The following is a 13471-nucleotide window of genomic DNA, read 5'->3' on the forward strand; positions in this document are numbered from 1 at the left end:
AGGTATGCAATACACTTGCATTCATTATTGGGATCTTATACCTTTACATGACAGGTCTTGGTTCTCATTTTTTCCCCTTGTCCCTGCCCTCCCTTCACCCCTACTCCCCTCCCTGTTCACAAACACCTCATTTCCATTTCTTCATTTTCTCATATTTTTTTCCTTTCCCTTATTAGCTATCCCCTACACATCCCACTTTCCCTACACCTTTAGCACTTTTCTTCCTATTTCACATTGTCCATTATCTCATTAGGATCTTATGTTAGTATTATAGTTTATTCACACCAGAGAAAGTATTCAGTATTTATACATGTGTGACTTATTTATTTCTCTTAGGAGTATATCCTCAATATGTATCCATTTTCCTATGAATGAATCTGATTTCTCATTCTTTATGGCTGAGTAATATTCCATTTTATAGAAAAAACACCTCTTCTTTATCCACTTTCCAACTGATGGGAAAATGAGCTGTTTGCAAGTTTTAGCTATTACAAACTATGCCACACTGTACACATAGGTACACATATATCTCTGTGATATGATTATTTTAATTCTTTTGGAAAGATACCCAGCAGAGGGATGGCTGGATCAAATGGAACCTCTAGTCCCAGCTCTACAACCCTGCAAACACTTGTTATTGTTTGATTTCTTGATAGCAGCCATTCTTTGCGGGGTGAGGTGGAATCTCAGTGTTGTTTTCATCTGCATCTCTCAAATGAGCAGTGATGTGGAGCATTTTTTCATATATTTACTTGCTGCTTTTACTTCTTTGAGAAATGTCTGTTCATTTCAGATGCCCATTTTTGAATCGGGTTTTTATATTTGGGCGGGCTAATTGTTTTGAGTTCTTTATGTATTCTAAATAATAGTCCTTGGTCTGAGGAGCAGCTGGTAAAATTTTTTCCCCACATTGTAGGTTGTCTCTTAGTTCTATTGATGGTTTCTTTTGCCACGCAGAAGCTTTTTAATAAGATGAGATCCCAGTTGTTGATTCTTTCTGCTAGTTCCCATGCAACTGAGGATTTGTCCATAAAATATTTTCCTATACCAATGTCTTCAAGAGTTCTGCCTAACTTATCTTCCAGCAAATTTAGTGCTTCTGTTTTAATATTTAGATCTTTAATCCACTTGGATTTTAATTTAGTGCATGGTGAAAGATAAGGGTCTAATTTTGATCTTTGGAAGTTTGAGATCCAGTTTTTCCAACACCACTTATTAAAGAGGCTATCTTTCCTCCAGTGATGATGGTCAGCTCCTTCTTCAAAGATGACATAGCTGAGTACATCTGAATTTGTTTTTGTCTTCCAATCTGTTCCACTGATCCTCACATCTGTTTATTTGCCAGTACCATGCTGCTTTTATCACAGTGGCTTTCTAGTATAGTTTCAAATTGGGAATTGTTATACCTGCTACCATGTCTCTCTGTTGCCTAGGATGGCTTTTGCTATTCTAGGTCTCTTATGGTTTCACATGAATTTTTGGATTCTTTTTTCTAGTTCTTGTACACAAATAACAGACTTACTGAGAGAGAAATTAGGGAAACAGTTCCTTTCACAATAGCATCCAAAAAATGAAGTATCTAAGAATCAATCTAACAAATAAAGCAAAAGACCTCTACACTGAAAATTACAGCACTCTGAAAAAGGAGATCAAACAGGATATAAGGAAAAGGAAAGATATCCCATGCTCCTGGGTAGGAAGAATCAACATAGTGAAAATGCCCATGCTACTAAAACTGTTATACAGATTCAATGCTATGCCAATTGAAATTCCAACTTTGGTAATACTTATTTATCTAGAAATCTGACCATTGCTCCTGTGGTTTCCCTCATATATGAAAACCTCATATAGGTTCTCATAGTAAGTATGGATGACAGTCTGAATTTCTTCTGCGTTCATTGTTATTTCATACTTTTTGTTCCTAATAGTATGAATTTGGGCCTTTTATTTATTTTTTAATAAGGTAGGCTAAGGCATTGCCAATTTGTTTTATTATTTTGAAGAATCAATTGTTCATTTTATTGATTTTTTGTATTGTTATTTTAGTCTCCATTGCATTGATTTCTGCTCTGATCTTTATAATTTCCTCTCTTGCATGAGCTTTGGATTTGTCCTGCTCTTCTTTTTCTGGAAGCTTGAGGTTCAGCATTAGGTTGTTTATCTGAGCTCACTCTGTTTTCATGATACAAGTACACACTGATATGAATTTCCCTAATAAGACTGCTTTCGTTGTGTCCCCAAAATTATGAGGTTTTGTATTGACATTGTCATTTTACTGTAGAAACTGAGTTCTTCTTAATTACCTCTATAGCCCATTGGTTGCTGAGAAGTGTGTTGTATGATTTCCATGTGTTTATGAAATTCTTTGATTTCTTTTGCCATTGATTTACAATTCCATTGCACTGTGGTCTGATAATATTCAGGGATAACTTCAATTCCTTTACACTTACTTAAATATGTTCTATGAACAGGTATGTGCCCTATTTTGGAGAATGATCCATGTGCAGCTGAAAACAATGAGTATTCTGATTTTGTGGGGTGGAATGTTCTGTAGACATCTGTTAAATCCATTTGTTCAAGAGTTGGCTAAATTCTAGCATTTCATTGTTTATTTTTGGGCTAGTTGATCTACCTATTTGTGTCAGTGGGTTATTGAGGTGCCCCACTACTATTGCGTTAGTGATTAGTAGATTTTTCATGTCCATGAATATTTGCTTTATATAGTTGGGTGCACTAGTGTTTGGTGCATATATATTTATGATTGACATCTCTTCCTCTTGGATTGTTCTTTTTATGAGGATGCAATGTCCTTCTTTGTCTCTCTTAGTGCTGGCTTGAAATCCATTTTATATGCAAGGAGGTTAACTACTCCTTCTTTTTGCTGGGGGTTACTGTTGCATGGAGTATTGTTTTCCACTTTTTAACTTGCAGTCTATGAGTTTCTTTTTGAATTAAGTGTATCTCTTGTATGCAGCATATTGTTGGACCTTGCTTCTTGCCCTATTCTGCCAGTCTATTTCTTGTGATTTTTCAACTGAGACCATTAACTTTGATGGTTATAACTGATGTATACTGACTTATTCCTTTTCATTACTTTTTCTTTTTGTTGGATTTTTCCTTTTACATTTAATTTCGTGTCTTTCCTGATGGAATCATTCTACTGGGCTTCCTGGAGTTGTTTTCCTCATTGTCTCGTCCTAGGATATTTAAACTATTTTGGAGTGCTGGTTAGGTGTTCATGAAGTTGCTCAGGTATTGTTTATCATGAAAGTATCTTATATCTCTATCAATTTTGAAAGATGATTTTGCGGGGTACATGAATCTGGGTTGGAGATTATTTTGTTTTAGGGCTTGAAATACTTCACTGCAGGCTCTTCTTGACTTGAGTGTTTGTGTTGAGAAGTCTTCTATGATTCTGATGAGCTTTCCTTTGTACGTGATTTGTTTCTTTTGTCTAACTGCTTGTAGTATTTTGTTCTTCTGTTGGGTTTCTGGAATCTTAACTATTATATGCCTAGATGTAGATATTTTTAAAAATCATGGCTAGAGGGATGGCTATATGTCTCACTTATCTGTATGTCAAATACTTTTCCCCTGTTTGAGATGTTTTCTGCCATTACTTCTGTGAGGAATTTTTTCTATGTTTTTGTACTCTTTCTTGTTTCTTCATTGACTCCAATTTCTCTTATGTTCTTCTTATAATCATCTAGCAGCTACTGGATTGATTTCTCATGGTCCCTTACAATTTTTAATAAATTGTTATTTTCCTGGTCTCTAGCTACAATCTTGTCTTCAATATCTGATATTCTGTCCTCACACCAACTCATTCTGTTGTGTACACTTTCAGTGAAGTTTTTAATCTGGATATCTGTTTGCATCCGTTTTATGGATTCCTTTTGTTTCCTATGCTGGCAATCCATTTTGATCCTCAGATCTTCTATTATTTTATCTGTGTCTGCTCTAAAGTAATTAATCATCTCTTTCACTCTAGACACAATCTCTGCTGTTATCTGACAAAGTATTTCTAATTTCTTTTTTTCCAGATCCTCTTTTGTTGCCAATTCCTGGAGTCCAGGTGGTTGAGTATTGGATTTTTCCACCTCATTGCCCCTTAGTGTTGCCCTACATGAGCTGGAAGTCTAGTTTTGAGTCTTGCTTGTGTCTTCTCATTTTTACAGATGGAGTCTGCTGCACCCCTTTGAGGTGATTATTTGCTTGTCTGGTGGGCTTCAATTCTCAGCAAGCCTCAGAGAGGCCTTCTCTCTGCTTCTCACCACTGTACCAATTCCTGGGATCAGGTTGGTGGCTTATTGGATCCCTGCTTTGAGCTGTTGTTCAGGCCGACTTCTGTCTGAGGCATGTGCACATTTACTGATGGTATCTCGGTGTGCCTCTGGCTGCAGTCTGGACCCATATAGCTGCTGTCTGGGAAGGCCTTTGGCTGGGATCTGTGCACCTAAGCCCCTAGTATCTGGATGGGGCCCTGGCTTGGACCTGGGCATCTGTGCTGCTGTTTTCCCTGTGGGCTTCTATTGATACCTATTGATGGTATCTGGTTGGCCCTCTGGCTGCATCTTGTGTGCCTACACAGCTGTTTTCCAGATGGGCTTTTTCTGTGAATTTCTTATCTGGTTTATTTGTCTATTTGTAAGAGTGAAATATGGATGTCCCTTCTATGATTGTGTTGAAGTTTACCTATTCTTTTATGTCCATTAGTTTTTTGTTTTATGATGTTGGATGTGTCAATTTTAGCCCATATATATTTATAATTTTTATTTTCTCCTGATAACCTGTTGACTTTTCCAGTATGTAGTGTCCTTATTTGTCATTTTTGTTTATTTTTTTCTTGAAATCCACTGTATTAAAAAAAGAGGATAATTATTCCAGCTTCTTGTCCTTTTTCTATTGCATGGAATATGATTTTTCATCCTTCCCCTCTCAGTATATGTATCTTTCTTCGTGAATTACATCTCTTGTAGCCAACATATAGTCCAATTTTGTTTTTTGATTCAACCTGTCAGTCTGTCTTTTGATTGATGAGTAAAGACTATTGATATTGAGTATTATTATTCAGTTATTTATTGAATCCTGTCATTGCAATGTTTTTCTATTACTCTTACTTTTTTTTTCTCTTTTGTTCATTCCTCCTATTAGATGTATTTTTCCCCCTCTGGGCCCTTTCATGATGTTTGAATTACTATCTCTACCTAGTATTTTTCTTAAGAATTTTCTACAATACTGGTTTTTGATCATGAACTTATTTAGGTTCTCTTTATTATGGAAGGAGTTCATTTCATCATCTATCTCGAAAGATAATCTTGCTGGATGTACTAATTTTTTAGTCAGTTATGTTCTTTTAGAATTCGAAAGCTTTTACTCCTGGCTTTTATGTTTTGTGTTCATAAATCTGCTATTATTTTTGGTAGGTTTGCACTTATAATTAAGTGATTGTTTTTCTCTAACGGTTTTAACATTCTTTCTAGGCTGAATTTCTGGTATTTTTGTCTATGATATTAATGGAGAGAGACTTATCATTACTACTTGAGATGTATGTCCTTCATTTAGCAGAATATTGAATTCTTTCACTAGAGTTGGCAATTTGTCTACTATAATTTCATTGAAAAAAGTTTTTATGCATTTAGTGTTGTAAACTTTCCCCAACTCCTTTAATTCTAGAGGGATTTTTGAGTCATCTAATAGCTGTTGTATCAATTTTCCGTAGCTTCTTGTTGATTTTCAGCATCACTGCATACATGCTCTTGTCATTAAAATTATACTTAAATTTTTACTATTTTCCTTCATTTTAGTCATTGTTTTTGCCCATATTTTCAATTAAATTTTTCATATGCAGAATTTCTGCTTGAATCCTTTTCAGAATCTCCCTTTACAAAAGTAGTCATTTAAATCATTCATTATTATTTGTAATTCAAACACCTTTTTGTGTCTTCTTTAGGCTCATCAAACCTTTTACTACTTATATTCTTTATTTTTTATTTGTTTCTTCTTTAATCTTACTGGAGTTATATATTGATTTTTTTAGGTTATTCTTTGGTCTTTTCAAACCTTCTAATCATTGTGTGTGTGTGTGTGTGTGTGTGTGTGTGTGTGTGTGTGTGTGTGTGTTCTTTGCCTGAATCTTTCTCCATTTCATTTCCTAGGAGATCAGTTTTTAATAAGTTAAGTTTTTTGAAAGATTTTGTTGCCTTGTTTTCTCTCTCTCTCTCTCTCTCTCTCTCTCTCTCTCTCTCTCTCTCTCCCTCTGTCTCTTTTGTACTGATGGCTGATTATCAGTGTAGAAAAACCTGTCACTACTGTGGAGATTTCTTTAGTTAGCGCATGTCTTTCTGTGATGTGGCCTTGGTCTTTTTGTTTTGGTGATCAAACAATTATTCAACTTACTCATAATAGAATCATTTCAGGTCACTGCTTTCCAAGAAAAAAAATAATTTCCAGCTATATGAGCAATCTCAGAACCAGCCATATATCAATCATGTAATTCAAAACTCGCTTTAAGAATTTTACAATTTTGGGGAATCCATCTTTTTCCTGGACCCCCTCTGCTCCCACTTAAGGGAAGCTTTCTTTCTTCTGGTTTTTACTCGTTACAGATAACGTGTCTTCTCTTATTAAAATAAAATAATTTTATACTTTTTTCAGTAATCCAAGAAATCAATGAAATAGCATTGATGAAGAGTAGATGGGGATGCAGAAGTTGAGGGAAGGCCAAGGGCAGTAGAAAATATTTCAAAGAGAAAGGAAGAAGAAAAAAGAGCTAATAACAAATTAAAGAAATAAAGGAGATGGGACTCGAATGTGTCTGGAATGGAGGAGAGGGATGGGGGCTAGAGATGTTATGTGCAGTGATGGGGAAAAGAAAAAAGCAATGGGGAAATATAATCGGAGATTAAAGAATTGTGTTTAAATTTTCAATACATAAGATTTTGTGAGGATTAACCTGACAAGACCATAAAAATTACTATCTAGATAATATCTAAACTAAAGCTTTCATTTCATATATATCTTTATGAAATTATATGAGAGAAAAAGAGGAAATAAATCACACACATCAAAAAGACACAAAAGTACAGAATCCTCTGAATCTTATTTATATATACCTCAGTCTCAATAAACCCCATGCGCTATTCCCTCTTAGTTAAGAAAAAAAAAGGAAAATCCATGTATTGTAGTTGTGAGAGTCTGAGCTCCAATTATCTATATTCTGGCCAGAAGAAAATATTTGAGCTGCTTCCATTCCTACAATTTCTTCTCTTGTTTACCCATTAATTAGGGGCTTGGGAGTCAAATTGGACAACTGAATTTACATTTCCTGTCCTCTGTAGGTACAACTCTAAGTTTCATTTGCACCCCTGAAGGAATGACTAGCCAGAGGTTATTTTCTATTGTTATGATCAAATATTTGCAATTCTATTGGTGGGAGACAGTGGGACTGGTAAGTAGGATTCTTTCCATACCTTTCCAGGTGAGCATGCCATAAAACACCTTCTAATCTCACTGTTCCACTCTAGCTTTCTCCCCATACCTCTCTAGCTTTCTCTCTGTCCATACCTGTCAAGTAGTCTCTATCTTCCTCCCATATATAGTAGCATTTTGGTCTCAATGGAGGAGTGCCATCCTTTTTGGAATTCACTAGTGTTTTGAAGCCTATGTGAGCAACCTGCTATGGGTTCCAAGCTCATTTACTTTTGGTAGATGTCATTGATTTGCACAAAAGAAATGTCAGACAATCTTCAGATTTAAATCAGATGATGAAAGTAAGTCTTCCAAGTTCTCTGTGACAAATCCAATTCAGAATTGGCCACAGGGAGCATTCAAGCACTTCCAGGGTGTGGTTATCTTCATTAATGTTTCTAATTAATAAATGCAGAAAATTAGTTTTGAAGAAATTCAAGGACTTGTTCTAAGTCTCTGAGAAAATAAGATATGGACCCAGAATTTCAAATTCTAAGTCTTTCTGGCTATTAATTGCATATTTTTCCAAATACATTGAGTGATTTTTTTTTTTTGGTACTGGGGATTGAACTCAAGACTTTGTGCTTAGAGAGACTAAATCTCCAGCTGTTGAATGAATTCTAATGGGAAACTTAGGCCATAGGTTTTTAAGATCAGATTGAAATTATTTAAATTAAAAATACAAGATCAAATGCTTGTTTTAGAATTAGGATATCCTTGAAACAATCTATCTAATTAACTATTAGTGATTGTACAAATTCATTAAAATGAAACTTTATTTTTTGTTTTTTTATGGTTCTTATAGAAGGTTACAGTATGTGTCAGACAGTAGAAAAATAATTGAGGATAATTTGTATTAGCAGATGTAACTATAATCTTTTCCAAAAAGTATAAAAATAATCTTCTGAATAAATGTAATCTAATTTTCATCTAGAGAAATATAACAGTTATAAATTATTTGCTGTGATAAATGAGTAAATTTGATACATAGTGATTAATTAATATGATTAAATTAATAACAAACACGTCAAACTCTGCTTGCCCAGCTACAATACTGCTTCATGTTTGCACTTCTAACTTTCCCCTCTGTGCAGAGGATTGCTGATGCCTTCCCACTGTCGTTGTGATAAATGCCTATCCGGTTGTGCCCTGCTTTCCATCTGGACAATCTTTAAAATATCCACAACTGAGAAAGCTCTTATAAAAATCATATAGGCATAATAATCCAAGTCTGTGGAATTATAAAAAGATGTTTCCATTTCTTAGGTCCATTCTCCAACCCATTTCTCCCACCATATATAAATTGCTTGAAATATACAGTTCTTTACTTACAACTTCTATTACTCTTTCAGTATCTGCTCTTTGTGCTGGTTTGATCCTCTTAGGAAAAAAAGAGTACATTAAAATAGCCAAAAAATTTTCTATTATATATTATGCCTATCAGATGATAAGTTGTCTTATTATTACTGTGTTGTATACAGTAAATGTCCACACCGAAGTAACATTACATTAAAGCATTCAGGTAAGTTTATGAATATACATTCTGTATGGTTACTAAATAAAAATATATTGAGTAACAGTCAACCATGGAATCCTGCAAAGCAAAATATGTTTATTATTTAAGTTAAGGGGTAAAAGGTAATAAGATTTATCATATACAAGGATTACTTGTATAATTTTTCTAAAAGGGGTAAGCAAAAATATCCTTGCTAACTAGAATTCACCTTTGAAAAGGGGAAAACCATAAAGTATTGTGACCTTAATTATCAACTAAAGGTTGTCAATAAGTTTTGGCTATTGTGGTGGTGGTGATGAAATATTTTTTGTCATATCTTTTCTACCTTTTTCTCAACCATATGTTAATCTAATTTTAAGTTTATTTTCAATGTAGGCAACAATTCTGAGAGTTCTCATGGCAAAATTTTTATTACTCATTTGTATACATGCCTGAATAGGCAATGCTCAAGCATGAACCATTATTAATACTTGGCTTTCCCAGGTTACTTTTATTTACTTCATTTAATATTCATTTGAAAATGACAGGTAAGAGTGCTTTTGTTTATGATTAATTTGAGTCAGCAATTATTTCTTACATGATCATTTGAAATAAAAATTAGCATTATCAGACTTAAATAACAGAACACAAAGGGGTAGTTAAACTTTGTGTCACTTTTCTCTTTACTCTGATCCTCAACAATAATGATAATTTTCATTTGATTAGTGTTGTATATATAACACAAAGATCAACAGAAAATAACTGTATTTTTTCATATGAAAAGTCCTTCCTGTCTTGTGCCTTATGTGAAAATATGAGGTATGATTGAAATATACAGTGAATATTTTAATAAAACATTTATTACAATAAATGACACATTGTTATTAATTGCCCTCAAAATACTCCCCTTCACTTTGAACACATTTACCCATCATTCTTGTCATTGTCTGAAATAGTTCTCAAAGTCCTCTTTTATGTCTTTGTGACATGTTCAAAATTTGGTGAATACCACTGCTGGGTCCCATCCAACAAAAAGACAAGGTCATAAAAATGTTGTGGTTTGTCCTTATCCACTCTGACACTGCGTGACTTTTTTCTCTTCTTCAAAGTCAAAATAAGTATAAAAAGTATATGTTTAAATTGATTCAGTACATCAAGGCAGCCATGATAGCAGAAGTAAAGATATTCGTGAAAAAGGACTTCAGAAATGCTCTTTCACACTTCCATTACTTTCTGATTGCTTTTCTTTCTGGCCTGCATTATTATTTTGATATAACAATTTTTAAATTATTACAGCATGGTACTAATTATATACTGTCATTTTTATTGTCTTTAAAATAAAAATTAAATACTGAAAACTAGTTAGACATTTGTTGCTTTATCATGAGTAGCAAGCTCTCCTTATAACACTATTTAACCAATAATTATTTAGCACTAACTACATTTTGAACTCTTACAAGTTCCATTGTGTCACCAGTTATATGTCATTTTTGGATTTTGATTCTAGGATGGTGTGAAATCTACAGCATGTCAAATGTTTGTGAAAGAAAGAACTGTGATAACCTCTCCATTGATTTGATTACATTTGAAAACCACCCTTGGACTCTTAGGAATTCTTATAATTCTGTGCTACCCAGAAAATTGGAATGGCAACTTGAGATTCTTAAATGTTCTTAGGAAAATTAATTCATTTGTACAAATTCCTTATAGACTGAGTGCTTTCTCTTTTAGTTTACTACTTTGAGATCTCAATCACTTGTCTTTGCAGGATATTATGGTGAACTTGTGGAAGGCAAATAGAAATTAAAGGTAGTGAGACAGAAAAGGTTTAAAGTTGATAATTTGAGTGCTCGCTTCGGCAGCACATATACAAAGTGTATAGCTAAAACTTGGAAACACCCAATTGCCCATAAATTGGAGACTGGATAAAGTAGATGTGTGGGTTTTTTTAAATAAAATAGAGTACTACTCATTCATAAAGAATGAGAAACGAGACATTTATAGCTAAATGGATGTACATTGAGGCCATACTCAAGTGAAATTACTAAGACACACATGTGTAAATACAGAACAGTTTATCTGGCATGAAAAACTAAAAATGTAAATAAGGATCAAAATTTGTAATTGATATTATGTTAAAGGAAGAAAAGTTCTAAAAGGGTAGGGGTAGTGGGAGGCGTTTGGGAAAGGTAAGAAGGCAAAAGAAAAATATGAGAAAAGCAAAAACATGGAAACAGTATCTTTGTAAATAGAGAAGGGTTGAAGAGGTGAAGGGAGGGCTGGGGAATGGGAGAAAAATAAAAACCAAGTTACATCATGTAAAGGTTCAAGATCCCAATGATGAATGTAACTGTATTGTATTTCTAAAATATACCAGCAAGCTTAAAAAAAAAAAGAAGAAAGTTCCTAAAGTTGAAGCATAAACGTATATGTTTAAAGTTGTAGGGAACTGAAGAAAAGGAGGAAAGATGCTAATTGACCCTTTATATTTGTTTAATATGATCAATTATGGATTATAAATCTGTTCTTGTTTGCATCACAGAAAGTTAAAAATTATTTCTGAGTTTTATCACCTATATTAGTATAGTAAGATGACGTACACATAGGTAAAGAACTGGCTAGCAGTCTATTTGGAAAGGATATCATGTCTTCCCTTTCATTGATATCTGCCATATCAATCACACCAAAATGAATGTGCATTGATAATCCAAATGTTTTCAACTTAGCCTTACTGGCCAGACGATATTCAGCTTGATTTACAACATACATTAGACTACACAAATTTCTTTCTAGACTCAGAAATACCTCTTTACTTTTTGTGGCTTAACCTTCCAAGAATGACTTCAAATTCTATTTTATGTACCCATTCCTTTACTAAAGTACTTTATCTTTTAAAATTATTTTTCTTTATGGATTTTTAGTATTTGACTGTAGCTTTCTTCTATGCTGCTCGTATGTGCATAGCTTTATTACTATATTTAATAATTTTAAAATTGTACACTGTAGTTGATTTTCTCCTTGTTAAATCAACTTATCACTTATTTTAGTTTTTATCTTCTGCATAGAATTTAAGGAAGTTTAATAAACACAAGCTAGTTAAGACCAAATTTATCTTTTATTCAAAATAATCCATTTAAAATTTTTAATGTTTTATTAAATGTGCTTTGATTATCAACTAAATTTAAAGTAAAGGATGTCAATAGGGCCTACTAGAGATGGCTGGTATATTTTCTTCCACAACAAAGGAACAAAAGCAAGAAAAAAACAACATCCATTCCACTGAAGTGTTTGAAGCATTGTAGGGGAGTGCAGTGGGAATATGACAGACATGTTTGATAGCATGGTCATGTACATCAGCCTTTTGAAAATGAGAACTAAGTATTATATATGGCATCTACTATACCATCTCTTTTTTTTCCTCTTGAGTTTATTGGTACTTTTTTAGGTATAGCGTACAGTTATATTCATCATTGTCCCATCTCTTGAAATCAAGCCAATCACTAGGTGGGGAGACATGAGCAGGAAGCTCCAAGCTCCAGTCTCTATTCATGCCACAAACATTGAAGTATTTACTGCTAGAGAAGTCTAAAGCCTTCAGAGGCCTGTATACCAATTTAGGAAGTTGCTGGATTACCATGCTACTACCTTGCCTAGACCACCTTGTGCATGCCCAAACCCAGACTCCTGCAGCAAGGTGCCACTTGAACACCTGTCCACTCATGATCTTGTAAAGCAGCTGGGCAGCTGGATCAGCACAGCCCTATGAAGCAGCCAGATGTCCTATCCACCCTCCCACAGTCCTGAGTTCATCCAGCTCTGAGTGGCTCAATCCAGTTAGGCCACCTTTATATTGCCTTCTAATTTTGCCTTTATTCCTATAATTCTAAGACTTTTTTTATTCATCTAGAAGATGTTGGATCCAGGTTTCATGGCATCTTATCATTTTTAGAGTATCACTTTGTACATGATGTACTATGTCCATCTTGTCTTCAATTCCGATACTCTGTCCTCACATTGGTAGAAACTGCCACCTAAATTTTCTATTTAATTTTTTTTCATATCCTGAATTTCTTCTTGATTTATTTTCACCATGGTCATATATACCTTGAATTGTCTTATTTAACCCAATCAGCTTGTTTGTTTCTTTAAACTTTAAACTCAATGAATATTTTATTAAATAAATCATTTATCTGTTTAAATCCTCTTGAAGGCCACTAAATGAGATCAGTTTTTGGTGAGTTAAGAGTTTGTGAAGGCATCGTGTTTCCTTTCTGACTCATGTTTCTATGAGGGTTTTTTCTTTTCCTTTGGGTTGAAGATCATTTATGGCAGAAAAACTGTCAACATGATTAATGTAATAGATTTTGCTCCAGTTTCTACATTCCAAGGACAGAACAATTATCAGTTATATTAGCATCTAAAATATCAACTATATATCAATTGTGCAATTTGAAAATTATTTTCACAATTTTGCACTTTTTTCCTTTCAATAACTTGGAAAGACAA

This window comes from Fukomys damarensis, unplaced genomic scaffold, assembly GCF_012274545.1.
Source record: "Fukomys damarensis isolate Sample0158 unplaced genomic scaffold, DMR_v1.0_HiC HiC_scaffold_39, whole genome shotgun sequence".
In the NCBI taxonomy this organism is placed as follows: domain Eukaryota; kingdom Metazoa; phylum Chordata; class Mammalia; order Rodentia; family Bathyergidae; genus Fukomys; species Fukomys damarensis.